Genomic DNA, 13,586 nt, shown 5'->3' with positions numbered 1-13,586 from the left:
TAATTATTGAACAATTAGCAGTTTTAGCGTTATATTTTTAAGTAAAACGAAATCGGTCCAAATTTTAAGTAATTTTTTTTGAAATTTTCTTGTTTAATCTTTAGCTTAAAATTATGCTTAATCCAGTAGCTTTAAAAACAAGACGCTTGAAACATAATTTCAGCTGTTAAGAGTTTTAAAAATTGAAAATAAATTAAAGTTTCAACTTACATGTTATTTTTCAAACTTTTTTCAAGTAAATTCATAATAGTACTCAGATAAATTAAAGTATCAAAAAGTTAAATTTAAAACTGCTTTTTCATAAATTCAAAATTGTTCTAAGTTTTATAAAAGCATTTTCTTAAACGTAAACTTATAGTTTTATACAAATAATAATTACTATAAATGTGTTTGCCGGCTATCAAGAATTTTAAATTATACTATTGCAAATATTAATTTCTTTAAACATAAAAATTAACTTTAAGAAAGTAAAAATACCTATGGTCGTAATTTTAAAACGTAATGTAAGCTATAAAAAGTAGAAATTATTTTAGTTTTCAAAAAAAAACTCTTTACACAAAATTTAATATGTTTACATAAATTTTTTCATTTTTTTTCTAAAGGTAATAGCTGCTTAAGAATAACTTCCATAACTTTTTTACAGAATTTCATCTGAATAAGGTTGTATAAGATAAACTTTATATTTATAGTACTAACTTGACTGTTGACATATTTTATACTTTTTTTTTGTCTTATAAAATACCTTAATCTCTCGACGTACTAAATTTCTTATAATTATTTCGAGTAGTTCAAGTTATTGTGATAACAAAAAAAAAGTTTACTCGATTCAGATTTTTAGGTCTTAAACATAAACCTTTAATTAAAGAAAATGTTTAAAAGAATGTTAAAAGTTATAGTACTTTTGTTTTTGTTTTTGAATTTAATGTACGCATGTAAACTTAGACAAGTTCTTAAAAAAAAACTATACAAGGCTACATTAAGTATTAAAACTTAAACATTAACCTCTAAGGTACTTATAATGTAAAATAAAGATGAACTTTTAAGAAACCAGTAAAAAAAGTTTACAAAAAATATTTTTTAGTTGTATACATTTATAGCCTATAAGTGTTAGTAAAAAATTACCCTATTACTTGACCACACATGTTTTTAAATTCTAAATTTTTTTAGAACTAGTGTTATTTGATGAATATCAGTCTAAGCTTAGCTCTATATTAGCAATTATTAAACTTTTGCGAAACTAAACCGATCGTTCAAAAATAAAGAAACTTAACATAAATATTTTATTTAAAAGTCGACTTACTTAGTAAGCTTTTTGAAAAACTGGTACCTTTTAATTCTATTTCTGAAAATATTGGAATGGTGTTGTACTTTTAAGAGGGAATTACATGACATTAGTTGTACAAGATTAACTAAAATCTCTTTATTTTAGGAGTTCCACCGAATAGTTATTAACAAAATGCTCATGAGCATTTATTTAAATAAAGCATAAAACTTAAATTATAACGTCACACATAAAATATATGCATGTTGAAACTAAAGCTAATGTGAACAAGTTTAAACTATTTTACCAAAAAAATTAAACTACCTATGCTTTTTACGTTTTATTTTTTAGTATCTAAACACTAGCTTAAGACTACAAAAAAAATTATAAACTTTCTAAAAACTAACTTTGTTTATACAAACACTTTTGATGTGAATAATCTACGATCTAATACATAACGTAATTATGTACTACTATTCATAAAAAAATAGGTTTTCACTTATGCATGTATTTCTACTGAAGTACAAAAATTAACAATATTTTTTTTTCCAAATTGTACATGTAATTTAAGACCAAAATTCCAAGTCCTTTGGGCAAAGCAAATTAATTGTGTATTATCAATGGCTTTATATAATTGTGTTTAACTACTTTATTGTTGTACAACATCTAAATTGAAAAAGCGCCGGCTAAGCTTTTATTATCTTTGCAGTAAGAGGTTTAAATGTGAGCATTGCATGCAGTTTATTGTAATTCTATCTAAAAATGGCTAATTTTCATTAAAATATTTTTAATTTTATTTGTAAATTAAGTTATTCCAGTTCAACTTTTTTATATTTCAAAACTTCGTTTAAACTCCAATTCTAAAACTTGTAATTTTTTTTCTTTATAAAGACCTTTTTCTGATGAAAATTTCAAAGTTTTTTTTTCTATACTTTTCATATTTTTTTACAAATTACATTATACTCAATAAAACGTACATTCTTAGATACATATACAAACATTTTTTTAAAGTTCTTTATATCGTGTTTTCATACTACTACTTATTACTAACAGCATTCCTTACTTTCATTAATCGTTTAACGTCTTAGTATTTGTGTAATTATTATTGTAAAGTTTATAGTTTTGTACTTGTTATTTGCTTAAACATAGAGCTGTTTTATGAACTTGTAATGTAAATTAATTTTAGTTCTAGATACAAAACTTTTCTACTTGTTTTGAACCCTTGTTTTGTATAAAACTTACCTAACTTTTGTAGCAAAATGAAAACATAAACAACAAAATTGTCTATAATTTTCTTCATTTGCTCACTTTTACACTTTGGCTCAGTCTTGAAATATGAGATAAAAATTATACAATCAGAGGCAATAAAGTAAAAAACTATTAATAATAAATAAATCTACAAAAAATTATATAATAAAGCACATGTTTTATAGTTATTCGCTATATTTTAAACTGAAAAACATAAAATATGTTTTTAATAACTTTTAAGCTGTTAATTAGTTATTCATAGTTTTGAATTTAGCTTCTTAAAAAAAATAATTTTTTATCTAATGTTATTAATTTTTTTCATAATTTAAAGAAACTATTGTAACTAAACATTCTAAAAGCATTTTTTTATAAAAGTTAAGTTTTTTTTTCATTTCTTAAAGATTTTTTACAACCTTTTTTTTTTAAATATTAACAGATTAAACTAATTAAAAAAATAAACATCAATGAATCCAACTTTAGTTAAAAGGTTTTTAGATTTAGGTTCAAATCAATTATTCTTAGTACGTTTAGTTTTAAAGCTGTTTGAGTAGCTTAGTCTGAAAAATCACTTAGGGTAAGACTTTATGACTTATAATTGGAAATAAACAGTTAGTTTGTCTTATAATTAATATTCATTATTGTTAATTAGAATCATTGCTTTTGAATAGTTTTAAAAGAAACAAAAACTTATAAAGATCTTTGAAAAGGTTGTCTAAATTCAAAATATATGAATATTTTTACATGCGTAACCAAAAGTTAAAAAAATGTATTTGCTATATTTAATTGATACTACTAATACTATTTAAACACTCTGAAAACTTTAGTTAAAGAAATATTATTTTTGCACCTGATAGATGTTATGATATTAATAAAACTTAAAAATAAGTAAAAATTTAGTTTTTTGTTTTTTTTTACTTTTGAAAAATTAATTTCAATTCTTTATTTTAAGTTAAAAAAAATTTAACTCAAGTTACTTAAAAACCTTTGAATGAAGCTTAACTAAAAACGAAATTAAATCAGTAGTAGAACTTTGTTTTTTATTCATATTGAGTTATATTTTTACTTACGTTATCATAAGTTGTTGGTTTGGCTTACCTTCCTTATTAAATATATAGGAAAATAAAGCACACTATCGTATAAAATACTTAAAAATACCTTAGTCATGCAAATAAACATCTAAGAACACATAAGCAACTTTAACTAACAACTTTTAATAGTTCTAAATTCATTCTAAAACTTTTCCCTCTGATTACTATATTATATTTCAATGATTAAAGATATTGTTTTTGGGTTTTTCTCGTCAAGTCAAAAAATATACGACCCTCAATGTGTTTAATAGCAAAAAATAAAATTTGTTCAACATACGCAAAATAAAGACTTTTAATTTAATATTAATAAAAGTAGTACTTAGATAAAAAATGTTTTATAGCAACTTTGGTTTAACAAAAATATTGTTTATGAAGTTTTTTTGAAATCAAATGACTTCAGAAATTTTTTTCTAGAAAACTTTTCCTTTACTTGCGCTTAACGACTCTACTCTACTTAGTACAATTATATGTTTATTAAGATTTTTAAAAACGTTCTAAAGTCGTACAAGCATAAATAATAAGCGAACATTTTGCAAAAAAAATTGACACTAAATTAAACTAAAGTGTTTTATAATTCTTTACAGATGAACGACTGTTTTGTAGAATACTAACATACTTTGTGTGTTTTACGTAACAAATTGAAAATGAACTTTTACATAAAAATAGTTTACAATTAAATGTTTTTCCTTTGTTGCCTAATGAACTGTAAAAATTATTAGTTTCGCGTGCATGAATTCTTAAAATTTATTAAAACTACGCTTAATTCGGTTCAAATTAAAATTAAAAACATAACATTTTCGTAGTAATGAATAATGAGTGAATATAGCTTGTGAAAGTTGTAAAAGTCTATTAGCATATAAGAAACAAATTTTTTCCGTGTTTATTTACTCTCATTAAAAGTAAGCTAATTGTTACTTAGTTCAATATACGCATTTTAATTAAACAATGCAAAAAAAAGGTGATTCTAAGATATAAACTTAGTAAATGTTTTCTTAAATTAAGGCTCGTGAATTTGTATGTTTAAATATGTCATTAAACCAAGTAAAAATCAGAGTTGTTAAAATGTTATTTTTTCCTTTAAGTAAACTAAACTTTTACTTTTTTTTGAAATTTTAAATTTTAATTTTGACTTATAATGTTAGAGCACTTTTTATTATTAAGTATAAGTACATTACACATAATATTTTGGTCATATTGTTACTTTACAATGGTCAAAGCAAGTTTTGTTTAGAAAAATTACTTATAATAAACAGTCATATGTAGATAAGAAATAAATTGTGTTATTTAAATTTTCTTTTTATTTAAATATTATACCTTGCTGAATTTTTTAATTTATACCTTAAACTTTTACTTAAAAAAGTTTAAATCAAAGTTTATGATTTTTATATAAGATACGCTTACACCGCAAAGCTTTTACTCCAAAAGACCACAATTATTTTCTTCAAAAAAAAAATGTTACGCTTCTGCAAAAACAACAATTAGGTTTCTTAACAATGTTTAAAGAAGCCTTCTTTTTTTATGTCTCATAAAGGTTATTGAGAAAAAATAAAATGTATTTTTCATATTGAGTGTAGGAACTATTTGAATATAGTTATCATAACCCAGCCGTGTACATGTGTTTTAAAAGATGTGTTAAAATATTTTGTTTGGTAACTTTTTGAATGTCTTAGTTTATAAAGTTTTGAATTTAGCTTGTAAAATTTTTCAGTTATACTTATGATACTCAAAAGCTTTTAATGATAGATTAAAGTAATTAGATTTTGTTTTAAATCCGGTTATATCTTTTTGTTAGTTTTTTTGTTTTGATAAAAATTGACTTAGTCTTAAAACTGAGTCATTCTTTACATAAAACCTCTATAAAAACATTATAGTGCATATATTGATTTAAAACCTTTGGCTACTAATTCTCTTTGCTTTTTACTTTAACAGTTTTAGTAGTATGTTTTTTGATATGAGTAAAAGGTATTAAAGTTCACAAAATTTATCTAAGTTTACTGTTAACTGCAACAAAACAACTATTTAAAATTATTTTGTAGATATAAGAACATACTGAAGTCTCCTTTGATTGAACTTTTTTTCAGATTGTTTTATGGTTTAAAACTATATTACTAAAATTACTCAAAAATATCGTTTCTAAATAAATAAAACAAATATATTTTTATTTACTGAATATGTTTTTAGTAAGCAACTTAGTTTAGAAATTGATATGTTCAGAAAAAAAAGTATTTATTTTATTTATTTTTTGGTTGTATATTTATTTTTAACTACGCAACAAGGCTTACTTTATAAAACTAGTTTACAAAATTGATGTTCTTACTTCGATTATTTTAAACATTTATACTCAATCAAGATCATTTTTTCTAAACATTTAAAATATATTTTTATAAGTTATCTTAACAAACAAAGAAATAACTAAGAAAAAAAAAAACACTTTATTCACATTGAATGTTATTTTAAACAACCTGAAAACATTACTAAGTCACTAACTAAAATACGTTTTTTTTTTAATTTTTTAATTCATTATTATAATTAAACTATATAATGCAACTTATGATTATGAAAAGTTTATATAAAGTTTAAAATAATGTTTTTAAAACTATAAAACAATGCAAATGCTTTTAGCAGTTTAATTAAAATTTCAACAGAAGTAGTCTGTGATATTTATTCGCAACTATCAAATAGAATAGGTTGAGTTGAGGCATTTGAACTGTTTTGCACTTGTTTGGTGAACTTGAGAATTTTTCAGAATACTTTTAATAAAACTTGTCTTGTAAAATGAAAAGACTAACAGTAAAAATGATCATCGTTTTCATAACTTCAATCAGTATTGGAAGATCAGAAAACGAAACCGAAGGTATAATTTATGACTTCTAAATCAAAGTTAAAACTTTTGTTTAAGTAATAGATTTGTATAATGATACAATACTTACTTTGTAACGGTTCAGTTAAAATTACCTATTTATTGCCAAATTTGAGCATTATTATTAAAGTTTAATTAAAATTTCTCAATTTCTTTTTCATTGTAAAAACTTGCTTTTTTTTTTGTTATCAATACTTTTTTATCTTTAATTGTATAAATTAGATATTTTAATATTTTTCTTTTTCAAGCTTGCTTTTAGAGGTAATGCTTACAGTTAAGTAAGTAAGAACTGCAAACTAATAATTAAGTATTTGTAATTTGTTGTTTTTTGTTTATTTTAGACTTTGAAGATGAAAAACTGAAAAAAGCACACACAACATTTCTTTTTAGTACCGAAAACCCAACAACAACAACAACAACAACAACAACAACAATAACAAAAAAAAAACGGAAAAAAAAGATGACTGGTACAATTCGTTTTTCTTGGAGATGGAAAAACTTCGCAAGCAGACTGAAAACGTAGAAGAAGAAACGAAAAAGGAACACAAGGAACACGAAGAACCTTCGCACAAACCGTTGAAAATTAATATGAAATACGTCATGTATTTTCTTCTTGGATCATTTGTGTTTTTTGGCATGATACTTCAGTGCGCGTACTATCGAGAAAATCCACGTGGGTACTTGATCGGAGCTGGTCGGGCCACTTCACTCTTATAATTCGTAGCTTTTTGTTAATTTCTTGTTGCTTGAGTTAACAGAAGGGAAAGCTATAAAGATTTCTGTAACATACTTAAGGTAACTATAGGCAGTAAATCTTTTTAGATAGTTCTTAATCGAAAACTTTGAGTTATACATTAAATAATTTTACCAATTAGACTGTTAAATTTTTAACAACGCTATAATACAATACAATACAAAAACCTATCATTTTTTCTGAAAATTTTAAAACTAGAAATGCCTTCGTAGATTTTCAAAACTGCAAGTAGCCAAGTTTTTCAGGTAACTAGAAACTGCTCCTTTACACCAACTACCAGAAACGAAACTAACAGTCACTAAAACAACGAAGTTAGAAACAATCAAAACAACAAATTACTACCGCCATCCCTATTGTTTCGAGGCCAAACCATCAGGTCCAGTTCAATATATAAAAATTAACCGCTAGCTGACAGTATTAAGCCGCCCACAAGTTGTGGTGAATCACTGAAGATGATGACTGAATGACGTAACTAATTAGGGACCAGCAAGTTTTGCCGGGTTCGTGCGTAATACTTTTGATGGGTTTGCTGCTTTGCTACTGACATTTTGTTTCATTAATTTTTTATAGTTTACAACAAAAGATTTATTAACTTGAAAGTATTAGAATTTTTTCATTGGTTTAATTCAGACAGTCATACAGTAAAAAAGTAGTCTGATAAATGTCATCGCGTTTTTTAAATAAACCTTTTATTTTAATAAAAAAAATTTTAACTTATAAGTTTTCTTGCTGTTTTTGTTCAGATTTTAAATTAAGGAACATCTACCGCTAAGACAATACTTAATTACTATTACTTAACACGTTAACTTAGAAAATTAAGATATAAAGCTTAAATTGATATCAAGAAAGGTTATTAAAGTATTTCTTTGTTATTTTGCTAGTTTAACTTTTTCAAGACAAACGTTTAATTGTTTTTAATAGTTTACTCCAAAGCTAAAAGTTTATTTGGTAGAATTTCCAAAGTAACTTTTCTAAAAGCTATATTTTTTAGAGTAATATGTTTGAAAATATTAATAACTTGACCTTACGTATAAATCTATTTTTTTAGTTACTTGTTTTTTACTTTTTACTCTTTTTTTGGTACTTACAGCTTACTAAAGTTAAATTTTTTGTCTAAAGTGTACAAAATCCAGTTTAAATTATAATTAAGTTTACTTGCTTAATAAAAACTGTCAAATGCAAACTTAGGATTTGACCAATAAATTCTATAACTTTAAACTAACTCATTTATTTATAAAAAGCTAAACTAGTTTGTGTGATAATAAATTTTTGCAGTGTTAAGACGTAAAAAAATTATCAAGCTACAAGCTGATATTACGTACTAATCTTGTGTAGCAACTTAATTTTAAACCAAAGTTTTTTGACAACAACTAAATTAAGTAGAAAACGAATTATTCTTGTGTTTCATGAGGTGTAATGCTAATTATAATTACAAACGACACAGATTAAACTGTAGTAAAAAACTTTTAAGTTTAACCTTAAAAAATTGCTTTTAATGTTTATTTTTTTTAATCTTATTAACGCTAAGAGATTAAAAAGGTTTGATTGAAAGTTTAAAAAATAAAACTTAAAATTGATTTGTTTATATTTTAGTTTATAGGATTTGAACTTTAAACTTAAGAAACTGAACTAGATCATTCTAATAATCCTAACGCACTTTTAAGCAATTATTGAAGTAATTTAAATAATAAATTTAATTATAAAATAAAGTTTTAAGTAGAAATTTGTTTTTATTTAGTTGTTTAAATGCTGTTTTCAATGACTGTTACAACATCTTTTCAGATTTTTCACTTAAGCACTGACGAGGTCTTTGACCGAAACTTAGTTTGTAGATTAAAGTCTTGAAAGAATAAATTCATAAATTTTGCTAATAACTCATAAAGTTTGCTTTAAACAATTATAGTTGATTTAAAATTAGGTTGAAAATTGCAATTTTACTTTTAAACTCAAAAATAACTCTGTTTTTTTTTTATAAAACAAAGTCAATATGCTACTTTTTAGTTGCCAACTGAATTTATGGATAATTAGATTGTTACAATACTTTTATTTTTATAAAATTTTGTAAAATTTTACCAACATCATGTAACTAAGGGTTAGTTTGTAAATGACTTTAGTTGGTATACTCTAATTGTAATAATTGGAATTGGAATATTTCAACTACTTTGCTATATGTTATTAAATTACTTGCGGACAAAACCTATCTTTAAAGAAATGTTATGCAGGTATTTTAAATAAAACATATTGTTAATTACTAAATAACCTCACTTAAGAACAAAGTCTATGTGGTTAATGTTTGATAAATCAATTTTATTTTTCACACAAACAAAAACTACGATAATGACTCTTGGTTAACAAATAGAAACTGGATTTAGTTTGTCACAAGAACCGAATAATGATTCATTTTGAAATCGACTTTTTTAATATGTACCTACCGTTCTAAATCAATTTTAGTATGTAATAAAACCAAGTTATTCTAGATACTTTTCATAAAACATTTTGTTTTTTCATTTAGCTTGAATTAATTATTTTAATTAAATTATTTAATTATCATAAGGAAACAATTTCAGAAACGAAGTTATTTTTTTGCTAACGATTATTAAGTTTTAATATATCTGCAAAACATAACTATCCCATAAGTTAACGATAAGAAATATGTAAAACATCTATTATAATAACTTAAATTTTTGTTTTGTTTCCAGTTTTGTTAGTTACTACAATATAATTTTAAGAAAAGTTTTGCCTATTTTTTGTAACAAAAGGTTAAACAGTCTTACATTTTCATTTGTACTTGAAGTATTTTTTTGTCATTGGTTTTTTTAAGTAGTCCAGTTTAATATATTTTAAAAGCTAGTCTTAACTATGATAATAAATACGCCAAGTTACAACACTGATTGTATATTGTAAAACGTGAATAAAGCATGGATAGTAGGGCACATACGTTGCCCGACCTTAGAATTTCGCTCATTAAAATTTTTTGACGAGAGAAATTCCATAAATAAATATCACAAAAAATTTAGCTTCCTAGCTTTAAGTTATGAAAGTTTTACTTTTGAAAGTTTTGCTTTATATCGGTATATCTAAAATGGGGAAAAACGACTTATTCACTAAAAATTAATTTTCTCCTACGTTTGTTATGATAATTATCTGAAACGGTTAGAAAATTTTGCTTGCCATATATTGAAAATTCCATATAAAAAAAATAAAATTAAAATAAATAAAATATTATTAAAAAAATAAAAGTAATTTTTTTTTGTTATTATTTCATAATTTTTTTTTTAAACTTTGTTTGTACAGACTTTTCTAAATATGACAAGGAACATTTTCTAATCGTTTCAGTAATAATTTATTGACTTCACTGCAAGATCAACAACAACAGCATCTGAGACATCCTACGACCGGTTTCGTCCTAATTAGGACTAACCGTTTTAGGTGATCATCTCAAAAAACGTAGGAGAGAATCAGTTTTTAGTGAAAATTTTTTCCCCTGTTTAAATATACCGATATAAAGCAAAACTTTCAAAAGTAAAACTTTCATAACTTAAAGCTAGATAGCTAATTTTTATTGTAATGTGTATTAATGTGATTTCTCAACGTCAAAATATTTTAATGATCGAAATATTAAGGTCGGGCAACATATCTACCCTACTGTTCGTGCTTTACTCACGTTTTACAATATACAATCAGTGTTGGAACTTGGTATATTTATTATCATAGTTAAGACTAGCTTTTAAAATATATTAAACTGGATTACTTAAAAAAACCAATGACAAAAAAATACTTCAAGGACAAATGAAAATGTAAGACTGTTTTTAGTTGTTATTCAAAATTTTTGTAGGATAATTAACTAAAACTAACTTTTTTAAAATATTTGCTAGTATTAGCATGGTATTTAAGAGTTGAGCATTTAGCTTTCAATCTCTTGTTACATTTTTTACACCTTGCATGGTATGAACTAAATATGTCAGGCATAATCCAGTCTATTAGTAAATTCATATTCTGTGTTTTATAAATAAGTCTTATTTATATAAGCAATAATCAACTAGTTTAACTTTGAACTCTGGAACATTTAGAAATATGTTTTTGTTTATTGTTCCTGGTAGGTGCTTCAATTTCAACAGTTATCATTTTTAACCAGCATTGGCAAAAAAATGTTTTAGTGCTTTATATTAATAGGTAGTTATAAAATTAAATATCATAAAATAACTAACAATATTTTTCAAGTGTTTCGGATTAAATAAATCTTTGGAATAATTATTGAACATATTACTTTTTACTTAATACTTAAACAAAAAGTCATTAGTTAGGTAGATAGATGTTTCTCGTACTTTTTTAAACAACTTACAAATGTATACTTTGCTTTTAACTATTGTAGCTACTAAGTTCAAGTTATTATAAAATAACTAGAGCTAATAATAATCAGAATTGCCTCTCTTTGAGACAAAATAGTCAGCATGTGTTACCTCAGACTAGTTAGAGTTTATAAAAAAATAGAAACCAAACGTTTTTGTTACCAAAACTTTGAATAAAAATATTATTAACTAAGTTTAAATACACAAAAATACCTAAATAATTACAGAACAATTTTTAAAAATCAATATTTGTTAGAAATAAGAAACATTTTAAGGCAAAAAACTGGTATGAGATACTTAAAGGATATCAAAACTAGCATGAAATTTCAAAAAAAGCTTATACTAGCCTAAGAGTGCCACAGACAGTATGTATCTGAAACTTATTTGACTGAATATATCTTTTAAGTTTGAAACTGCTTTTTATTGTATAGAAAATCTTAGTATAGCGTATAAAACTATAAAAAAAATAATCTATTTATGTGAAATTTCTACATGATACAAACAAATTTTAAAACTGAATCATTAATTTTTAGCTCAACCACTTCATCTAAAGCCCACCACAAAAGTTAATGTACATTTTTATTGACTATTTGGATGCTTTAAAAACCATAATTTAATTTTTTGCTCATATATTGTAGGATATGGGAAACGTTAGTTGAAAAATCTTTTAATGAAGCAAATGAATTTAAATTTTTTAATGTATTATTTATTAAAACTATTCTTAAGATTCTTTTTTATAAGAATTAGATGATAAAGATCAACTATATAACTATTGTTTTAATATACTTATTTTACTTTTACACAAAACTTATTTTCAAAATGTTTAGAAATTAATATAGATAATACATGTTATTTATTTTTTAGTGAATAAAAAACATTGTTTAGATTTTGATTTTAACACACCGGTTTTGAAAAACTTGTACACTTCTAAACTTAAGCTGAAAACTCATAACTTCTAGAACTTTTGAAAAATATGGTTTATCAAAACCGAAATTGAAACAGAAATATTTATCAAATAACAGAAGAATTTTTTTAAGAAACCAAAAAAAGCTTAAGTAATTAATGTGTTAAATATTAAAAAAAAAAACATTATTTAACTTTAAGTTTTAATATAATAGGTAAAATGTTTTTTACTAGTCTAAAGTCTATCTAGCTTATTCTTAAATAAATAAATAGTTATACATTAAAAAACACAATTATGAACATTTGTAGGCTACTTTGTATATGGCTATTTTGCAAACAGTGCTAGACTTTAATAATGCAAGTCATTATTAGATTAAACTTTGCAGATAGGTTGTTAAAAGAAATATTATTTACCCATTTAATTAAGATTCAATCTGTTGTTTTTTTTTCAGAAAAGAGTGACCAGCAAAAATGTGCAAAAATTAAGTCAAAGAAGATATTTTTAAAAACTACAAAAAAGAAATAAACTTTATTTATATTTTTGAAAGTATGATATACTTATGTTTGAATAAATAGTAGTTTGAATATAGTAATGTCTTGTTTATAAACTGTATTACTTGAATGAAATGATAAAATTCAAAATTTATTCAAGTCATTTTAAAATTCATTAAAACACAAAAATATATAAAACAGAACAGAAAAACTAAATTAAAAAGAAATCTGTTTGATTAAAATTTTTAAGTATTTTAAGACTTTAATCATAATTTATTGTTTTATTTGTACGATATTTTATTTTTTTATGATAGAAAACCACCAGACTTACTTCACCCTCTATTTTGCTTCTTAAAATTAAATTGAACATTTTGTAAGTTTCAAAGTTTGTATTTTCATTGTAATTAAGGATTTGACAAGGTTTCATAAACAACTTACTAAGCTCAATATTTTGATGGGCGTCTTATTTCGTCTTATTTTCGTTAAATAATATAAAAAAATTCAAATAAGTTTAAAATCACAGCTTTTTAAATACATTATTTGAATTTATACCTTAAAAAATTAAAAATATATATAGCTAAAAGAAATTTTAAAACATACTAAAAAATGGCCTTTTAATACTGATGATTTT

This window comes from Thalia democratica, chromosome 6 (genome assembly GCF_965202585.1).
Source record: "Thalia democratica chromosome 6, ktThaDemo2.hap1.1, whole genome shotgun sequence".
NCBI lineage: Eukaryota > Metazoa > Chordata > Thaliacea > Salpida > Salpidae > Thalia > Thalia democratica.
This window is presented reverse-complemented; position numbering follows the sequence as displayed.